Genomic DNA, 22,047 nt, shown 5'->3' on the forward strand with positions numbered 1-22,047 from the left:
CCTACCTTTCACAATAATTGTGAGAAAATGAGGTCATGCAGGTCAAGTGGTAGCACAGTGTCTGAGACAGAGTCAGCATCCATTGGTGGTGTCAGGTACATTGGTATCCATGGGTATCATGTCTGTGGCTCTGTCCTGCCGCCTGGTGAAAGTCCAGGTGGGCATCACAGACACAGGGACAAAGTCCAGGTGGGCATCATGGACACAGGGGTTGCTCCCTGTGCTAGGTAGCATGAGGAAGAAATAACTCCGAGAAGTTCAAAGAGCACAACAAGCTGGAAATGACTATTAATAATTTCACATAATCCCCTGACAAACCTGTGAGCAAAATGGAGCAGGGACTTCATCATTTGACATCTGAGGGACCTACAACTTGACCTAGTTGGGGGACTTGCCCCAATTAAAACCTATTCTTTCTAAGTTCCCAACTAATATTCTTTCCCCCATGCTTAACTAACCACCAAACCACAAAAGAGGTGGCCACAGCTCTTACAGACTCTGAGATAATCCTGCCAGTGCCATCATCTTCTGGAAGTCACCCACATGAGAAATCTACACAAGTGACATTTCTCTGGGGCAGTGAGACATGAGCTGGAAACACAAGCTGGAAACTCAAGGGGCTAATCTAAGTGGACAGGGCCCCCACCAGATTCCCCTGGGGTCCATCTTCTGCGAAGACAGATAGCACCAGTTTATCCCGAGTGATGCACAAAGAAATGAAACAATCAGCCCGACTCCGAGCTGTCAACAGGCATGCTGGAAGATCAGGCTGCTCCGGCATTGCAGGGCAGGATCTAAGGTCACTGCACTTTATTTAGCCAGAATCAGTGTCATCGGGGAAGATTAAATCTGTGCTCCAGTATAGAGTAAGTCACAAGAGACATTTCAAGATAAATAGGACACCTGTGCTGTTACCACTGCCCCCAAATGAGAAGTAAAAGAAAAGCTAAGTAATTTGAATGCAAATACTACCTAAATAAGTGAAAGTGGAGATACCATCCATTAAATCAAGCAGCAGCTGTGATGAGCTAGAAGGCACCAAGCTGAACATTGGAAATACAGAAATGAACAAAATCTAGTCTCTAATGTAAGTACTAATGGCTGGGTCTGGGAGAGGACCCACAAATAAATAGCCATGACTATTACATTAAGTGTTGTGTAATCTAGATGCAGACCAGCATGGATCTCAGTGCACAGAGAAAAAAGGTTGGGGAAAGATTGCAAGAAAAGGTACCATCTGAGCTGACACCTGAAGAATGAGTAGAAAAGAGAAGGGGACAGAGCAGGAACAACAGGGACAAAGAGGCCTGAGGCTTGTGGGGTGTAGGGCATGTGTGAGGGAGAGCAGAGAGATGGAGCAGCCCAGCAGGAAGGGCCTGGGGTGCTTCTGGACTTCCTCTGTGAGACAGAAGGATCCTGGAAGGGAAAATGTGGAAATAACATGTTGGTATTTGGGCTAGATCAGGAGGCACAGCCTGGCTACAGGCAGAGAAACCTGGCCCTGGTTTCAGAAGGAGGTGATAGGACAGCTGGGTTAGGGATTCAGAGGAAGGATCACTGGAGAAAGTCATGTCATGTTAGACAAATTCAGGGATAATAACCCTGGATCTGGATGCCTGGCTCTGTTAGAAGTAGCCAGTCCCCAAGGACACAACCCAAAGTAAGGGATATTTATGATGAACAGTCAGGTCCAGCTAAGACCCTCATTGACCCTCACCCCCAAATATTACTGTGCCCCAATCATTATATGTAATTCATAAACACCATTCTGTAAAATAAAATTTTGTTTTTCGAAAGGACCTAAAACCTACATGCTTATAAATGTACCATAGCCCTTATTCAATCTTTCTCATTCCCTCACTGCATCTTGAAGGGTGTGCAGTGGCCTCTCTCAGTATGTGCACTGAACATGGCCAAAGCCAGGCCATCCCATCTGAACAGAGAAAGATTCTTTTTAATCAGAAAATGCAGAAGAGGACACCAATATTGAGATGCAGTTTGAGGGCTGGGTGAATGACCAGGAATTGTAAATTAGCTTCCCAGGAGTAGAGAGTTCAAACTTTATTGTGCCCTAGACTTGAAAGAAGTTGGTTATCAGTACCAGTACCATGGAATAACAAAATTCAGGCTTTACAGGTGCTACCTATCTGGTACCCATCTCTAATGCAAAAACAGACATAATCACTAGTAATTAAAATAACAATTATGATTCTGAGCACCTCCTGGGTGCTCAATACTTAACAATGCAAGTGCAAACGACATGGCATTTGTGATTTCAGGTAATTTTTCCAACACACCAGCAAGGTGGCTATAGCATTCCCATTGAACAGTTGAAGCAAACAAGGCTCAGCGGGCCAGGCAACCTGCCCAAGCTTCAGAAACTGGACATCATAAAGCTAGACTTAAAACCCAGACTGATTTGATATCAAAGCCTGTGCATTTCCCCACCCTGTGGCTAGCGTGGTGCCTGGTCTCAAGGCTTCTACACAGTCTTTTCTTTCCTTTGTAACCTGAGCCTAGTCTTTGTGACTGATTTCTAGAAACATGCCCTCATTAGTGCTGCTCCTGTTCTGTTTCTTTTTCCTTGAGTTTTGCTGCAGATTTACAAACTAATCCTGCAACTCATTTGTATGTGGCTACAGGAGGGAGACTGCAGGGCTCCTGAGACAGGAGACAGTGTGGACGCCAACCAGGAGTCAGGTCCACTAGGGTCTCCCCTGTTCATCCCAAGATGAGAGTGAGAGCTGCTGTAAAAAATCCTATGGAGAAGGGCTACATCTTTGAACTCTTGGATTGTTTTTTAAAGTCACGGACCTTCGTGTTTCTAGTTTGACTTAACAGGCCACCTCTGACAAGCCTCACTGATAGCCTTTTTAAGAAAATACGTATCAGCACCTGATACAGGCACTTATCAGCAAGAGGTTTCTGCATTAGTATCTGGGTGGGATGGATAGTTAGGCCAACCCCTAAGATTGAAAAATTGAGGAACCATCCCCCAAAGTAGAGACATCATTCCCCCAAGACTATTTTTTGGCTTGGATTCAAAAAGGCCAGGGACACATCTCAAGCTACCTGACAGAGAAGAAAGTGCTCACCACTGGCCGTGTCTTTGTTTTGCAGTCACAGCCCAGCGCATAAATACTACCTGACCACAGACCCCATGAGTGGGGCCGTCTTCCTTTCTGATACCAGCAGCCGGCGGGTCTTCAAGATCAAGTCCACCATGGTGGTGAAGGACCTTGTCAAGAACTCCGAGGTGGTGGCAGGGACTGGGGACCAGTGCCTCCCCTTTGATGACTCTCGCTGTGGGGATGGAGGGAAGGCTACAGAAGCCACACACACCAATCCCAGGGGTAAGGCCTTGCATTGGAATCACTCTCAGTGATGTTTATTGGGGCACTACCATTTCCGGGAGACCTACATGTTTATCATTGCAAAAAATTCTCGGAAAATACCAATAAATATACAGAGGAAGGTTAGGATTGTGATAATTCTACCTACCAGAAATATTCCCAGTTAATATTTCTTATCTGTTCTTTTCGCCTTTATTCTAAATGTTTGTATGTATATAATATTCACCAAAATCAAGTAAACAAGATGAGGTCACATTAAACAAACTATTTTTGTATCCTGCTTTTTCTCCCTAAATGATATATTAGGAGCTCTTTTCATGTCATTAAAGAGTCTTATGTGTCCTCATTTTTAATGGCCATATAGTATTCCTCCAAGTGGACGTTCCATCATGTATTTATCATGCTATTGGATACACATGCTCTCTCATGTTATTGTTACCAAAAGCACTAGTGTGTCATCTTGGCATATGTTCATGAGCTATGGGACAATTAACTGTAGGTCTCAGTTTGGAATCCTTCCAAAAGCTAAACTTCTAAATGCTCAGTTTCAGTATTTGTCATTCACTTATTGAACAAGTATGTACGAGTGTATAGAGCTATGAGGTTGCATAGATAAGTTCTTTGTAACAGAATAAATAAGACTTGGCTGTGAAGCACTCTGATGTGGGAGAGAGCGAGAAGTGTTCCCTGAGATGGAGGAAGATCTGTGCATGGGGGATCAGAGCTGGGAGAGAGCTTGGACCCTGGGAGTCTTTTTAGAAGGGAAGCCATCATCATTCAGATGTCCTGCAGTGGAGGTTTGTCTGTGGTGCCAGCCCCAGGGCCAATGACTCCATGTCTCAGCTGCAGGGTCCTCATCAATAGAGTAGGGGTAACGATACCATCTGTGTAGACTTCCTAGGAATGGTCTAAGGGTCAAAATCAATGTATTTCACACGGTATCCTGTAAAAACATTATGAATGATTATATTAGAAGGCTGGGGTTCAAAGCAAAGCAGTAAACTCATGAAATCATGCATTCAAATCTAGGCTTTGTCATCCAGTAGCTGTGTGACTTTGGGCAAGTTGTCTAATCTCTCTGAACCTCATTTTTCTCATTTATGTAACGAGGATATAATACAGTTATAGTACAGATTAAATATCACCAGGAAGATAAATGCTTAGCATAGCAGCATCGGGCACATAGTAAACATTGCATAAATGGTGACTCCTATAACTATTGTTATATTGTATTACAATGCATTATGTCACCTCCCATGGTATACCCTCATAGCATATTATCTCTACCACATGGCTAGAGTGCTCAGGTGGTAACTGTGGGGTAAATATTGTGTCATCAATGGTTAATTTCCCTCTTAATTATGATTTGCTGTATGAACAAGCAGTGAAGAGGGGAGTGAGCACCAACCTTGCTCTTGGGGACCCTGCCTTACGGTTCCTCTCTGCTACTCACTGACTCTGGGACCTCCTCTTCTGGACCTCAGTTTTCCCGATAGTCCATGAGAGGTTAGCCTAATGATCCATCAGCCTCTCTCTGCTATGACACTCTGCTCTCTGAGAATTCAAAGTTTGTTCTTGAGATTTCTGTTCTGCGCAGGCGTCCCTCAGCGGCCCTGCACACTCGCATTCCCTCCCCCTCACACAGATGGAGTGGCAGCGCAATTGCCCAAAAGCCTGCAATTAACCTAGATAAAAATGACAGAGAGTGCCACAATATGCAGACACTTTGCAGTAGGGAGGAGAAAAGATGTCCATCTATTTAGCACAACAAAAAGAGGGGGAAATAAAGTCATTAATCAGGGGACAGATCACTTCGATTAGCCTGTGCAGCCAACTTTGTAAACAAGAAACCCAATTGTTCATGAAGCGCTCATCAGTCCTGGCAGATGGAAGAGAAAGACAGGACAGAGCCAGGAAGACAAGAAAACTCCTGTCTTGGTACTTACAGAATGAAATTAATTTGCCTTCTAGGCAGGGCCCCCCGGGAAAGGCTCCCAGCCTCGAGGCCGCCTGGTCCTCTGTGTGAAACCCTCTCCGGCTGCCCAGCCTCAGGGGGCATGGAAGCCACACCAGTGCTCCAGGGGCCCTTCCTCAGAGCTGGTCCATCCCAGCCCATCTGCTGGCCCAGGAAGAGACACAGGGCCCCAGAGCAAGTGCCACAGAACCTACAGAGTGCTGGGTGTTTCTCATAATCCTGATAGCCACTAATAATTATTGATGGCTAACTATTGCAAGTCAGATGTTGGTATCCTCATTTTATAAATGAGAAACCAAGACTTAGAAGGGATGGAGTTTGCTGAGGTTAACACAGTTGGGAAGTCTCACATCGCAAGCGTCTCCACCTTAGCCAACCTCGTCTGACCCTTTTTCCCCCCGCCTGCCTCTAGGAAAATCAAGCAGAAGTGACAAGTTCTCCTCAGGCATGTCATTTACTGGGCTTCCCCGTCTAGACCAGGCCCCTCTCAGGGGCAAATCTTGCCCATCATCCCTAAGCATCAATGGTGTGGTAGGGGAATGTCTGACAGGCCATTCTGGGCCTGGGGTGAAAATCAGAATCGCCCACGATCAAATTTAAAGTGTGCATTGGTCACAGGCACAATCACCCCCTGAACTAGTATTTCCAAGAGGGAGGTCAAAAGGGTGTGTGTTGAAAACACTCCAGGTGATTCTGATGCACATCACTAGCTAAAAAATACTGAATGCGTATCATGACCACCAAGGTGTTTGCCAAGATCAGAGAGGTGCTCAGGTACACTTGAGATCTGGAGCAGGTCCCCCAAGGGATTCTCACACACATTCAAAAAAGAAATACAGACTTACAACAATACCTTGGTTTGACAGATGAGGAAACAAGTGCAGGGATGTCCAGTGACTTGCCCAAGATCACACCGGCTGGGCCAGGGAGAAAGTCAACCAAGTGTCAATCTAGGGATGGAACAGATGATATTGAGTAATCCTGGCTCCTCTCTTCGATGTGCTATCCGTAGACATTAAATTTAACAATATTCTCTATGCAAACCCATAGAATTCTTTTCAGACTATGCTTTTGCAGTGACAGATGTTTCAGTCAGCTTTTTCGCTGCTGTGATAAAGGACCTGATCAGTACAATTGTAGAGGAGAAAAGGCTTATTCAAGGGCCCACAGTTTTAGAGGTCTCCATCCACAGATAGCAGCCTCCGTTCCTGGAGGCTCAAGATGAGGCAGAACATCATGGCAAAGTGTGTAGCAGAAGAAAGCAGCTCACCTGGTAATCAGGAAGCAGAGAGAGACCCCACTTGCCAGATACAAATATATACCCCAAACCATGCCCCCAGTGAGCCACTTCCTCCAGATACACCCAACCTGCCTCTAGTTACCACTCAGTTAATCCCAACAGGGATCAATTCACTGATTAGGTTAAGGCTATAACCCAGTCATTTCTCCTCCAAACCTTGCATTGTCTCACATGTGAACTTTTAGGGGACACCTCACATCCAAACCATAACAACCAATGAAATTAAAATAATAAGGATAGAAAAACTTAAAGAACTATCTTAAAAGAAAAGAAAATTTATTACCAAAAAAGTAAAATAAAATACAAAAAAAGTGTATTTTATTATTACATTTGCAGGACTTGAGAAGTCAGTTAATTTAAATAATGCACAGTGTAGTGAAAAATATCCCCTTACCACTACCTCTAGTGCTTCAAAACCCCTAGAAGTTATGAGTCCAGTTTTTGTGGGTGACTGAGGTGATAAATAAAAATCTCTGGAGGCAGCAAAGCAGGACTAGAGCCCAAGAGGACCTGAGAACCTGGGTTCCATCCCAGTTTCAAACAAAGCACACAGTTTCTGCACCTCCATCTGTTTGTCTTTAGAAGAGAACCAGAGGGCTGTGGGCATGGCTCTAGTATGCACAAGGCCCTGGGTTCCATCTCCAGTACCACACCAAAGGGAGGGGGCTGAGTGTCGTAGGAGCATCTGAGGAGACCAGGCTGCAAAAGTGCTTTCTGTGTCCTTTTAGCTCTGATGCTGAATTCCTGTTTTGGCTTCTCCATCCAGGCATTACAGTGGACAAGTTTGGGCTGATTTACTTTGTGGATGGCACCATGATCAGACGCATTGATCAGAATGGGATCATATCCACCCTGCTGGGCTCCAATGACCTCACATCAGCTCGGCCCCTCAGCTGTGATTCTGTCATGGATATTTATCAGGTGAGAAGATCTTGTCTGCTAGAACCCTGGGCCCCTGAGCTCATCCTCTCATCCACCACCCAGCCACCCAGCCACTCTGCTGGCCCTTCATCTTTGCACCAGACAAACCTTTAAAGGATGCCCACTTGGTACAGGCCTTTGATAAGCACCAAGGATGCAGAGATGACACTGACCCTGCCCCACTCACCTCCCAGAGGCTGTGGGAGGTCATCAAGAGGGGTAACAAGTGTGTGGGCATGGCAGAGGTTCTGGGAAATCTGCCCAAGGCCAGCAGAGTAGGATGGATAGAGCTTTAAACAGTGTTAATTTAAATCCACAACCTCCTGAACTTCCTCTTTTGTAACACATACAGGTACTTGCATATTATCTATTCTTTTTCTAGTTCATAAACTGCATGAAGCAGGAATTCTCTACTTAATCAGGTGGCTAGTACACATTGAAGAACAGCCCATACGTGTTGATTGATTGATTGAGTGATTAAATCCTGGCTTTGCCACTCACTAGCTCAGTAACTTTGGGCAGGTTTTTGAAGTCTTCTGAGCCCTATTTTTCATCCGAGAAATGGAAATCACTGCCATGGGCCTGGCAGAATTACCTCGAGAACACATACAACAATGCCCGTGAAATTCCTAGTGCTGCTCAACACTTCAGAGGTGAAATAAACTGAATTTCTAAGGTCCGCTTATACAGGAGGTAACATTTACTCCAGGTTTTAAAGACTGAATAGGGGTCTTTCTGGGTAGCAAAAAAAGAAAAGGAGACATTTCACAGAAAGGGGACAGGATGCACAAAGGCACAAAGATGTTAATGAGACTGATATGTTCAAAACCATTGGGAAATTGAACGCTAGAGCTCAAGCTGCTTGGAAGGAGGAGGTAGGGGTTGAAATAGGAAGCATGGTCTGGGGCCAATAGGAAAGAACCTTGCCACTTCAGGCCAGAGAGTTTGGACCTTGGCAGGTGGGCACCAGTATCCCAGGATAGACTCAATAGAGACACATGTGACTAGCAATCCAGCACGACCTTAGGATAGCCTACAGTGACTTGGCAAGTGACCCTTTATTGCTAGGTCCTCGGGCTGGGCTTGGCCTGTGCCATCTTGCCAACGTTACCAGAATCTAGGAGGTACCAGAAATTGGGAGGCTGACTGTGGCGCTTGCTCCCAGCCCCACTCGTCATGCCCGCCTGTTCCTGATACATGTGGCTTCCCCAGGGCCCCATGGCTGCTGCTGGCGCTCCCAGCACTGTGCCACGTGCCAGTCGGATGCTAGTACGGTTCCCTCTGCGCCAACTACTGTGATTGCTGCGCTCCAGAATGGAATCTGTTCTCTGCCACTCGTCTTTGCAATTTGGCAGGCTTCCCCTCGCTGGCTCGAGAGTTTCCCTCTCCAGTCTGTGAACAAGCTGGAATCACCCACCAGGAAGCAGCCACGGCCTAAGGATGTGCATACAAGTATTTTCAATTCTCAAAACGGGCCCTCAACCAGCCAGCGTAGGGTGCTGAACATTTTCAATCCACACATTGAAAAACTGTTTAACTTTAGATAGAGATACTGCCAAGCAGTCAGAGCAAAGGCTTGGAAGACAACTGGCATATATTGGATGGGGGAAAAAATGAAAACCCACACTTAGATTCTGAAATCCTAGACTAAAAATTTCTTTATTGCTGGCCCTTACTACCTTTGTCTGAATCTAAGCATGGATTTTTTTTTTTTTTACAAAACTCCAGAGCAGGCATATATTTTGACATACACATATGGGCAGCGGGTACTGGCTTTCATTCTCAGAGCTTCCTCTGTTACCAATACCTAGATACTTGGCTGTCCCATTGGGAATAGAAAGGGAAGCCAAAGACAGAACACAGCTAGGAGGCAAGAGTACAAAGGGGAGAACCCAGAAACCTGGACCAACGTAGGAGGAGACAAAGACCAGGTCCAAGATGAGAGAAAGGGACGGGAGGAGGCATTGAGTAGAGAGGGGGCAGATTACATGCCTGTAATCCCAGCAATTTGGGAGGCTGAGGCAAGAGAAACATGAGTTCAAAGCCAGCCTCAGCAATTTAGCGAAACCCTAAGCAACTCAGTGAGACCCTGTCTCTAAATAAAATATAAAAAGGACTGTAGGTGTGGCTCAGTGGTTAAGTGCCTCTGCTTTCAATTCCTGGTACAAATAAAAAGAAAGAAAGAAAGCTGGATATTAATATAGCCAGGTATGGCCACCCCAGGCAGAGCATCACTCTCTACCTAGGGACCAAATGAGCACACTCTATGTGCTGGGTGCTTTTCTAGTGAGATTAGAGAGCTAAGCATGGCTTCTCTTTTCTCATGTAGCCATCACAGTAATCCTGTAAGGTAGATATTAGAGATAAGGAAACTGAGACCTGGTGAAATAAAAGGTGTTATTTATGCAGAGCCCTATACTAGATTTCATCAGAGATGCAAAATGAATTTTTTAAATAAAATCATGTAAGTAAACACCTAGTACAGTGCCTGGCAGCTGCCAATAGGGTGTCAATATTAGGTTCCTTTAAAATCCACAAAAGAACTTCCATGTACATTGCCTCAGCCGATCCCCACAACTACCCTATGCATATTTATTACCCCTTTTGCTATGGGGTGAGAAGGTCAGTGTCTAGGAAACTTGAGTAAGATGACGCTTCTGGTGACCGTGGAATTGGAGTCGAAGTGAGGTGTCCTGCCCTCCATCCCTTGCTGGGTCTGTGCCATTTGCTGGCCATTCATTCATTCATGTGACAGTCATTTCTGCAAGCACATCACTCTTTAACAAGGCAGTCAGCTCAGAGTGCCTCAGTGAAGCAGAAAATACTCAGGAAGATAGGGTGGAGGGGATGCCCCTCCCTGACATGGCCCTTAAACTAGGAGCTGGAGGACCTCCAAAGGCATAAGGTCTGCTCCCTCTGTTTTGGTGGTGGGAAATCAAGCCAAAGGCAGAATCATCCCTGATCAGAGGTGAGACCAGATTGGCTTACATACAGTATGCCCCAGAACCATCATGCCAGCTACATGACAGAGCAGCTCTGAGAGCCATGCCTTCTCCACCCCCGGGTGCCCCTGTGTATGCAGCAGCTTTCGACAACATGCTTGCTGTTCATTTCTTCTGGTTTCCTCTCTCCTTTCCCTCTACTGATTCCCTCTTCCCCCCTCCCACCCACCCACTCATCAAGACGCCATCTTTTCATCATAATGACAGGCAGAAAGGTCTCGCAAGCAGGTCCCCAAGGTGCCACAGGACCAGAGGGCATAAAATATTTAGCAGCCAGTGTTGACAAGAAATGGGTTTTAGAAAATTGAAAATTCTCCTGTCACTTTAGAGCAAACTGTGTTCTTGATGCAGCCGAAAGCTGGCACAACAGTGCTCCAGAGAGCACTGGGGAGCATGAGTGGCAGGCAGTCCAGGCCACAGCTCTGCAGGGTCTGCAGCGCCCTCGCTCTGTGCAGACAGCCAGGCACTGGGGTCGGGGGTGAGGAGACAAGACCCGAAGACAGACTGCCCTGAAGAACCGAGAAAGGTCTCGCCCTTCCTGAGAATGGCCCTGAGCTAAGGGGACAGATGAAGGTGGCCTCGCCTAGACATATAATTTATTGGGGTTTCATTCTACCTAGGCAAGCAATCACATGCACCTTGCAAGAAATTTGAAAAGTTTAAAATCACCAAGAATATTAGAATGGCCTTTTATCCTAGTATGGTTAATGTTTTGAGATATATCCATCAGGCTTTTAATCTCCTCTCTATCCATAATCAATCTAATTTATGATTACGTTTCCTCCTAATTGGAATCACACTGTGCTTACAATTCTGTGACCTGTTCTTTCTTCTTAACACATAGCAAACATTTCCCCCTGTCATTACATATCCATCTATAATGTCACTTATAATGATTACACATAGTATTCTTATTTATGAGTGAACTAAATATGCTATAATTTATTTAGCCAATTCTCAATTGTTGGGCATAACTCCAGTTTTTCACCCTTGTTAAAACTGGGTCTGATGAATATGCTTGTAGACAATGGTATACAAGAGAAAATTCCTGGGAGAGAAACTTCTTATCTAAATTATTATATTAGTTAGAGTGGACTCCATAAGGGACCAAAGAGCAAGGGTTTATAGGGAGCTCAGGAGCCCTAAGTTGAATAGTCTTTAGTTAGGGCCCAAAAATCAGCAGAAGGAAACACTCATCAACACTTCCAACCCTGTATGGTGTGGTTGGACCTCTTGAAGGCCCAACTAGTGAAGTGCCAGTAGTTCCCAGTGTGATCTATCCAACAATCCATGCCCCATGTCCATGTCCATTTCTTCTCACCTTAAACCCTGAAGGTTGCAGCCTCTTAGGTTCCCACTTAAAGACTTACCAGTCAGGCTCAGAAGAAGCTCAGAGTGGGGCCCCAGACCTGTGAACCCTAAATCCTACTGCCAACTTCATTAATCCTTTCCAGGAGGACCAGTTCTCAAAGGTATTAGAAACCATTATGTAGAGCAGGGCTTCCTAAACTTCAGTGGACCCCGAAATCACCCAGGGATTTTGCTTTAATGCAGACACTGATTCAATAGGTTTGGGGCAATTCTGACCAGCTCCCAGATGATACCAATGCTGTTTGTCTGGTTATCACCCAATATAAGAGGCAGGAATCCAGTTGTGTTTCCCAACTCCCAATTAGAATCACCCAGGAAGCTTGAAATAATGTCAATGTCCAAACCCCACCCAGGGAACCGACTCAGGGTGGAATGTGAATACCACTATTTTCTAAAACATCCCCAGATTATTTGAATATAGGGCCAGATTTGAGAACCACTGGTCTATAACTGTGTCTGACAGTGCCATGGTTATTCTGTCTATTATTTGAGAAATCATCTTTTATACACGTATCATATCATCCATTCATGAAGAGTCTCTTCTAAACCTCTGAACAAGTCCTACTTTGCCTCCAGACTTCATCTGACTTCCCCTCCCACCCCCATATCACTGTTTGAGCACTCTGCACAATTATTATTTCTGTTTTCCAGATGTGAATATTGTGGCTCAGAGAGGCACAGTAACTTGCGCAAGGTCATAAGTGGTAGAACTAGGATCTGAACCCAGGCCTGTCTGACTCCAAAGTCCATCTTCTCACCGGCTACTTTCTGTTGTTATCCCCTCTTCAGGTTTTGTCAGTCCTGACAGAGACCATCAATGCCTCAGTGACATGGTTTTCCTGTGCTCAGGGGGCTAACACTCCTTTTTTGATGGTAGACTCTGTAAGGATTGGCCAAGACTATATGTAAAGGTGCTTCGGATGCTGTTATGGGTTTTAAGGGGGTGTGTAATGATTAGTGGGGGACATCCTGCCAATCATTTGAGTGTTCATGTCTCCATTGTCAGGTTCGCCTGGAGTGGCCCACAGACTTAGCCATCAACCCGATGGACAACTCTCTTTATGTCCTTGACAACAATGTAGTCCTGCAAATCTCTGAAAATCACCAGGTACGCATTGTCGCTGGGAGGCCCATGCACTGCCAGGTTCCTGGCATCGACCACTTCCTGCTGAGCAAGGTGGCCATCCATGCAACCCTGGAGTCAGCCACTGCTTTGGCTGTTTCACACAACAGGGTCCTATATATTGCTGAGACTGATGAGAAAAAGATCAACCACATCAGGCAGGTCACCACTAGTGGAGAGATCTCCCTAGTTGCAGGGGCCCCCAGTGGCTGTGACTGTAAAAACGATGCCAACTGTGATTGCTTCTCTGGAGACGATGGTTACGCCAAGGATGCAAAGCTGAACACCCCGTCTTCCTTGGCTGTGTGTGCTGATGGGGAGCTCTATGTGGCTGACCTTGGGAATATTCGAATTCGGTTCATCAGGAAGAACAAGCCTTTCCTCAACACCCAGAACATGTATGAGCTGTCCTCCCCCATTGACCAGGAGCTCTACCTGTTTGATACCAGTGGCAAGCATCTGTATACCAAAAGCCTGCCCACAGGAGACTACCTGTACAACTTCACCTACACTGGGGATGGTGACATCACTCTCATCACAGACAACAACGGCAACATGGTTAACATACGCCGAGATTCTACTGGGATGCCTCTCTGGTTGGTGGTCCCAGATGGCCAGGTATACTGGGTGACCATGGGTACCAACAGTGCACTCAAAAGTGTGACCACACAAGGACACGAGCTGGCCATGATGACATACCATGGCAACTCTGGCCTTCTGGCAACCAAAAGCAATGAAAATGGATGGACAACCTTTTATGAGTAAGTATCCAGCTGCTGCCATTTGATGGCTGTTTCATTAGGTGCATTGCAGGTTAGAGATGAAGTGTTCATTCTTGAATGTATTTCATTTTTAATTCAGGACTTGGGATGCAAACCATTACCTTTAATATGCTCTCATGTTCATATTCTAGATGATTTCTCCTGAGAAGGAAATTTGTGTAGTGGAGAAGCTACAAGCTTTGGAATCAGAGAATTTGGGCTTCCATCCTAGCTGCACCATGGATTTCATTTTTCTGGGCTTTAGTTCTACATCTATAAAATGCTCATGGTGAACATAGTACAGGGAGATGATATAGATGAAAAGTCCTTGATAAACTCCTTGCCTCTCCAGATGACCACTGTTCAGAAACATGGTAGTGGGAGAAGGAACAATTCCATATAGGTGAATTTTTTTTGCATAATTGGAGCTCACATCTTTAAGTACCAAATTTTTTTTTTTAATTTTTACCATTTTAGATGACCTTGTTATGAGGTACATTACCTGCCTCCTTTCTGAAACACGTGACACAGATCTAACATAACCTTTCTATTTATGAGTCAGGGTTGTTAATGAGGAGAGCAACAATGGCATATTATGCTGTTGTAGGAAAGAGCTTCTGTGGGGAGACAAGGATGCAGAACCCTTTGCCCTGCCTAAAGTAATGCTCAACTACTCTTTTCTTGGCCCCTCCATGGGGAGTTACTGTGTCCCCATTTGTTTTCAGTCACAGTGCTCACCTCATCTAGCTACAACCCTACTTCCCCCCATACAGGGCTTCTTAAGTGGTGTGGTCAGAGAAGCAGAAGTTCAGCTTATTACAATCCCAGCCAAAATTAAATAGACGTTATGAAGTGTTTCCCTATGAGGTATTTTAATGAAGGGATTTTGTAACATCTCTTTTTCTAGTTAGATTTTTTTTAAGCTTTTATTTGTTTTTCCCCAAGATGTTAGCCATGTTCCAGAGAACTGAGACTGCTGAAAGTGTCACCATTAGACATGTGTGCAGGGGATGGGGAAGGACCTAGTCTTGTTGACCATCAAAAGTGGGCCAGGAACTGCATTGTCATTGCAGCCTCCCTTCACAGCAGCTGGGATTTGGGCAGATATTATCTGCTTTATGGAAGTAAAAGCTGAGGCTTGGACAAGCCCATTTGCCCGCTGTTACATAGTGAGAACACGACAGAACAGGGATTGCAGCCCAAATCTGTCTGAGGCCAAAGCTCTTGCTCTTTCATTTCTGCCCTACTGCCCTCCCCCACTCCACCCCCCTTAAGGTTGTTAATCCCAAATGCACTTGAATCCTTGAACCCTACATTCTTCTCAAAGTGGATCAAGCATCAGTTTCTCACAATCTTGAAACTCAAAGGAAAAGGACCTATAATTGATTTTAAATATAACTTACACCAAAAAATGTCACAGCAGTTTGTACAAAGTTCACTAACTAAATTCCTTTCTCCAAACAAGGACCTTGCTAATTGCAAAGAAAAGACAAAGATCCAGGAAAACAGCAATTATCTTGATTAACTCATTGAAATGGAAATACGCTAAATAATTCAATTTTCCCCATTGCCCATGGAAATCTCATACATTATTTAGCCAATACAGGGATTTCTTTGTCAGAGCGAGTCTGTACACTTAATTAGTTCCCAAGGTCACTCCCTCAGATCCCAAACTGAATGCCTGCACATCACTGCCACTGTTACTCTTCACCACCCTGAAATCTAAAACCATTTCCTACACCTCTACCAGACAGGGTCCCTTCCTCTCTTTCCCTGATGAAATCTACAGCCATGTTTGATATTTTAGGAAGAAGGAAAAGTTATTACAATTGCTTTTTATAAAATAGCATTTGAAATTCCAAAGAATCCACTTTATAGGAGTACACAAGAAAAGCACTGATCCTTCTTGACACAAACCAGAAGTGGAAGATAAAAGCCATACAAATAAAAAAAAAGAAAGAATGAAAGAAAACTCACTTTTTTGAGATCCCTCTGTATGCCAGGCTCTTTCCCATTTCATAGCATCTATGAGATGGTAAATCATAAGCCTGATACAGATTAATTACCTTGGGTCTCATGGTAGATCATTTTTCAGAGAGCAGGAAATTATCTTCCACATTTTTCCATAAGAATATGCTAAAGCGCAGAGAGATTAAGGAACAAGCTTAAAAATCACATAGTGGGTGTAGAGCACAACTGGAACACAAGTCCATGTTCCTCCAACTGCACTGGCCTGGTTCACCTGTGTTCTTTGTGACTTATTGGTATGATAGAGATCTAAATAGTGTCTATTCTATAAGAACAGCCTGAGGTTCAAAATTTCCGTGAGATAAAATATGAAAAGCTCCATAAAATGACAGTGGCTGCCATTATTATTATTATTATTATTATTATTATTATTATTATTATTATTTCAAGCAATATGTGGCAGTAGCAGTAATTATAGAAATGTTATTTGGACATGAAACATATTAGCCAGGAGCAGTTTGTAAGTAAACTAATCAGAGGAACAGATCAAAGTTTTAATAGGAGTAGGAATCAAAAGAGCAGACTCAAATGTCAAGTAGAACATATTAAGGTGTGAACTAGGAAAGAGGTCAGGTCCCTGAGGATATCCTAAATGGGCTGGAAAATGGCATGCTGAGTGGGCCAAGTAAAGTGGATCTGTTCTGGAAACAAAGCAAGGGAGCCAGGCACCTATCTTCACTGAACATTAGCCATGTGACTCAGGCAGGCTAGCTGGCCTCCAGGCCCATGTCTCAACCAAACAAACAAACAAAAATCCCTACCTTACCCCATTTATGGGCCATTCCGAGGATTAAAAACTAAATTAATACTGAGAGGAAAAAAATACTTAACAAGCTATTAAGCTTCCTAGAAGAAAAGGTGTACGGTTGTTTATTGTCAAGGTGTTTCTTTTTCTTTTTTTTTCTATTTATTTATTTATTTTAATTAGGTATATCTGACAGCAGAATGCATTTCAATTCATTGTACACAATTGCAGCACAACTTTACATTTCTATGGTTGTACATGATGTAGCATCACACCATATTGTGTTGTGGTGTTTCTTAACAAGGATTTGAACAGGTTTTACCAATGGACCATTTGCTCTAGTGAAATTTTTCCTTTTAGCTCCATGAGGCACCTTTGTGGATTCAAATTCAAATGTTCTAAAAAATTAAAAAAAAAATCCATCCAGGCCTTCCTGTGACATGGGCTATTACTGAAACAAGTTTAAGTTGGCTTTATCGATCTTCCTAGCAGATTAAATAATACATCTAACATAAACATCACACACTTTAGAGCAACTTGGAGTTCACAGCTCTGGAGATTCAAGGTTACTTTCCTTCCCTGAGCCCACAGGTCTGCTGGTAAAAACCTCCAAGGAGTCTGCAATAGGGACTTCATCTCTAGGGAGGGCCATCAATGCTGTCAGACTTGGCATATGGTCAGAAAACAAGAAAATGTAAGAAAATGTCCAGTAGCATGAGGCTCCTTCCAAAATTAAGGGCTGGAGATGTAGCTCAGTGGTAGAGTGCTTTCCTAGCCTATGTGAGGCTCCAGATTCAATCCCCAGCACCACAAAATAAGTAAATAAACAAAATTGACTTCCTGGGTGGGCATGAAAAACCAACTTCCCTAAATTTCAGAGCAGGAAGTGACTATGGTCTCCCACAATGCCTGACGACAGCTCCTGTTATAGGTATGTTTCCTTTAGCTATTGTGAGAACCTTACTAATTTATCTCTGTGTCAAGCTTAGGGCTTGCCACCTTGAAAATGATTCACTAAATATTTTATAAATGAAACATAAATTCAAGAGGGAAGGGAGATAAAGAAAGGGAGGAAAATATGCTGTAGTGAGAAGAATGCTGGATTCAAATCCCAGTTCTGACATTATCAGTATTCCTGGAAGGACACAGAATTCAACTCAAAGAGTTCAAATCAACAGATTGGGCTTCTTTTTTTAATATTTATTTATTAGGTGTAGATGGACACAACGCAATGCCTTTATTTTTATGTGGTGCTGAGAACTGAACCCAGGTCCCGCCCACGCTAGGCGAGTGCTCTACCGCTGAGCCACAATTCCAGCCCCCAGATTGGGCTTCTTGATTTTGCTTGGGGGATATGAGAGCTAGAAAGAGCATCATTCCCAATCTTATAACAAAAGTAAGCCTGACAACAGGCAAATTCATGGATTTTCCTTGAACTCCTCAGAGGTAATAGAGCAACAGACTAGCCCAGATTCAAGGAGGGACAGACACCTGCAGAGAGAGACAGGATATGAACTTAGCTTCCCTGGAGTGGATGCAACTGGAACTAGTAGGAGGAGCTCACTAGGATGGCCACCGTATTTCTGAAGGCCAAGTGTGTATGGGCAAGAGAGTATCAAGCCCTGGGAACTGAAATGGAAGGAGTCCACATCCTCTTCAGGAGTTTTCCGGCCCCCCCCCCCCCCGCCCACCACCAGTAGATTGAAGAAAGATCTCAGAAAGAGACCTTTTTGCTAGACCTGGGGAGGTGTGGAGCAACCGCTGAGGAGAAGAGCACAAATAGCTGCCTGCTCCACCCAGACCCCTATCACCCTGCATCCCCTGAGGAGCAAAAGCCTTCACCTGTGAAGAGAGAGCCAGTCACTCTCCCACTTAGACACAGGTGGAGACCCATCAGCTGAATGAGAGAAGAAAAGCAGAAAAAGTATGTAGTGCAGGAGAAGAGCAGGAATCTGTAAGAGCCCCAAACTGCCGCCTGAGAAGGGGTGGGAGCACTTAGGTGGAGACAGTCCCCAGGGTCAGGGGCACACATACCTAAGGCTGAGTCCTCCTCAGGACAATAGAGAACTCGCCCACCATCACCTCCTACTGATTAAAAAGCTGAAAGCAACAGTGCAGAGCAAAGCATTGCTGCAAAAAGGATGGAAAGCGGGTAGAGCATGGAAGGAGACCCTCTGATTTGTGGCACAAAGGACCTAATGCTAAGGATGGAGTGGAAATTGATGCCAAGAGAAAAACAGTTGACAGATCAGTTTCTCACCCTAAGCACAAAAAATTGCTAAAAGAACTTAAAGACTATGATGCACTGAGGCAACCACAGAAACCAGGAACTTCTAAGCCAGCCCAAATCCTAACTAGATTAACTCACAACCCCTCCCTGAAGTCCTAGCAGAAGTAAACTCATTTCCAAACACAAGCCATCAATCTCAGTCTCTACCATGCCACACGAGGTGTCACATTTTCAACTGAACACGGGTAGGAGAAGAAAAAGCAAAAAGGAATCATTAGAGCCATATTCTGATATGACACAGATTTTGAAACCATTGTTCACAGAATTTAAAATAACTGTAATTGTATCAAAAGCTCTTGTGAAAAAAGGTGAACAGTTTCCAAGATCAGATGGATGATTTCAGCAAGAAGATAGAAACCCTAAGAAAAAATCAGATGGAAATGCTAGAAATGAGAAACACAACTACAGAGATGAAGAATGCCTTTGACCGGCTCGTTGCTCCTGATGACACAGCATGACACAGTTGCGGAAGAAAGACAGGCCAGTAGAAATTACCCAAATGAAAACATAGGAGAAAAAGAGAGCAAAAGAATACTTCAAACCCTGTGGGACAACATCAAATGATCTAGTACGCACATAACTAGAATTCTAGGAGAGGAGTTGAAAAACAGGCAGAGGAATATTTGAGGAAATAATGGCCAAGAATTATTCATAATTAATAATGAACCACAGATCCAAAAAGCTCAAAAAATACCAAGTAAAATAAATACACACATACACACACACACACACACACACACACACACTTTTCTAAACATATCATATTCAAACTGTTGAATGCAAAAGAAAAACTCTTGAAAGCATCCAGAAAAAAAGAACAAACAAAAATTACAGCAGACTTCTCATCAGAAAACACACACACTAGAAGACAGAGTTCAGAAAGAAAAAAAAAATTTCCACTCAGATATGATATGCAACATCGATGAGAGACAGACCTGCACTGGAAGGGTGGACTACACCTTTCAAATGAAAATATGTTTTAGAGGTACAGACAGGGATAAGGGGACCAAGAAAAGATGCTGAGGCACCCAAGCACTAAAAACACAACAGCCATTACCAAGCCTCAGGCTGAAGGTCAAGGTGGTGGGGGGAGCAGGTAGAATATTGTTACTGAAGCCCCGTGGGAAGGAGAATGCACCTGGTAGAAGCTGTTATCATAGATGGATGCAGCTATTCCTGGAAATATGGCAGTGAAGGAGAGAATGAGGAAAAGCTGGTTCTGACCTCCAGTGTCTTATCAGTGCTGGCCATAGACTTAGCTTAAGCAGACTTGAGTCAGCCCAGGTACTCAGTGATGCAGTGTGCAGGGGTCAGCCTCTCTGGGCACAGAGAAGGGCAGAGAATGATTGGGGAGAGCATGCAGAATAACCAACATAGAGACTGAGTGGCTCTGCAACATGTTAGACGTAAGGATCAGAGCCAATCCTGGATCCCAGGTAAACCTGAACCCAACATACTTTCCAGCACATGTTAAGCCATCAGTGAGAGACAGACCTACACTGGGAGAGCGAACTACATCTTGGGAATCCTGAAGGCTAGAATTCATTGTTGGGACTTCATTTTATAGGAAATAGTGAGTACAAGTTTTTACTGCAGAAGCCAGTAAGTGCCCTGGCTCTGACCTGATTTTTGAGTGGACAATGATGTAGTGATGCCATTCATTACAGTGACTGAGGCCAAGGGAACTATAGGAGTGCATGGACCGTGAACTCTAATTATTCATAGATGACACAGTGTCCGTTCCCGTTGTTGGTGTTGATGCTGGTGTTTGGAACAGTCACAGATGAAAGTCGTAATACTCAGATCTTTTTTTTCTGAACAAAAAGTTAAAATCATCAACAGTTTAGTATCAGAGAGGAAATTTGGCATTTTCCTCGCTAGCTGCACATAGTAAGTGGCTCGGGATGAAGTATCAAGTGTGAAGAAGAAGGCCTTACAGTGTGTGAAGATACCCTTTAGCAGTCCTCTTCTGAGAACCAAGTTCACAGCAACTCGATGAATCTTTTATGTGTTTTCTTTCACTGTGCTCTAGAGATGCTTTGGGAAAACGGAGTGAAGAAAAGTCAGTGGAATGAAATAATGGAAAGCCAATCATTGGGCCATCTCTATCCTCCCTCCAAGAGGGGGCCTGGCATCGCTGCAAAAGTCAACTGCAGCAGTAGCCAAGCGAAGCATCTTGAAGGGAAAACTGTCAGTCTTCTTGACCCACTTGGGACTTCCAAACAGAATTTTTTCCTTAACACAGTGATGAATACAAAGGTTTTGATTTGAAACAGCATCATTATTATGGAAAGCTTGATGAAAGAACAAACTCTTGAAGGTCAAATAGACCTGACTTTGAATCTATATTCTTTAACTAGCTGTGTCATTTTAAGCAAGTTACTTATCTTCTCTGAGTCTAATCATCACCATTTGTGAAATGGTGATAATAATCCCTACCTCGAGATGATTACAAGCATGATGCTTGGTACCTAAAAGATACTCTGAATCTTTGTGAACTTTCGCTTCCTCACACAGGGAATGGAGGGAGTAGTAAACTCTTAATTGCTTTCAATCCATGTCTTCAATAATCAACAATAGTACCTACCATCTTCCTATGTATTTATTCACCCACTCAATAAATATTACTGAGTACCTTCTATATGCTGGGTAATTGTCTAGGCACTGAGAATATAGACAAGGTCCCTATCCCCCATGGAGCTTATCTTCCAGTAGGAGGAGACAGATAACAAGCAACTAAACAAGATAATAAGTACAATGAAGACAATATAGTAAGATAACATGATAGAGATGGGGGACCTGTCTATTTCAGAAATGGTAGTCAGGGAAGGCCCCATTTGAACTGAAACTTGAATGGTGGAACTGGCCACACCTGTGTGGAAGAGCATTCCCTGCAAAGTGACAGTCAGTGTAAGCACCAATAGCATGGATTGAGCTTGGCATATTTGGGGAACAGCATCAGGGGCAGTGAATTACAGAGGTACAGAATAATAAAGGTCACGGGGAAGTCAGAAGGAGAGGCTGTAAGGAGTCAAGTCATTCACATTGTTAAATGCATGTCTAGCACTCAGAGTTCTGGCTACAATAGTAACCAATTGAAGTGCCTGCTTCAGGGAGTTGACATTCCAATGAGGACAGTCCCCTGGGGTCCTGAAGGCCCTGGTAAGAATTTACATGC

At 44.0% G+C, this 22,047-nt stretch overlaps 1 pseudogene; it reads left to right on the forward strand.

The window, feature by feature from the left end:
- Positions 1-22,047, forward strand: part of LOC143388797 (teneurin-4-like) — a 79,535-nt pseudogene that overhangs the window by 34,148 nt on the left and 23,340 nt on the right.

The sequence above is a fragment of the Callospermophilus lateralis genome, unplaced genomic scaffold, assembly GCF_048772815.1.
Source record: "Callospermophilus lateralis isolate mCalLat2 unplaced genomic scaffold, mCalLat2.hap1 Scaffold_182, whole genome shotgun sequence".
Taxonomy (NCBI): Eukaryota; Metazoa; Chordata; class Mammalia; order Rodentia; family Sciuridae; genus Callospermophilus; species Callospermophilus lateralis.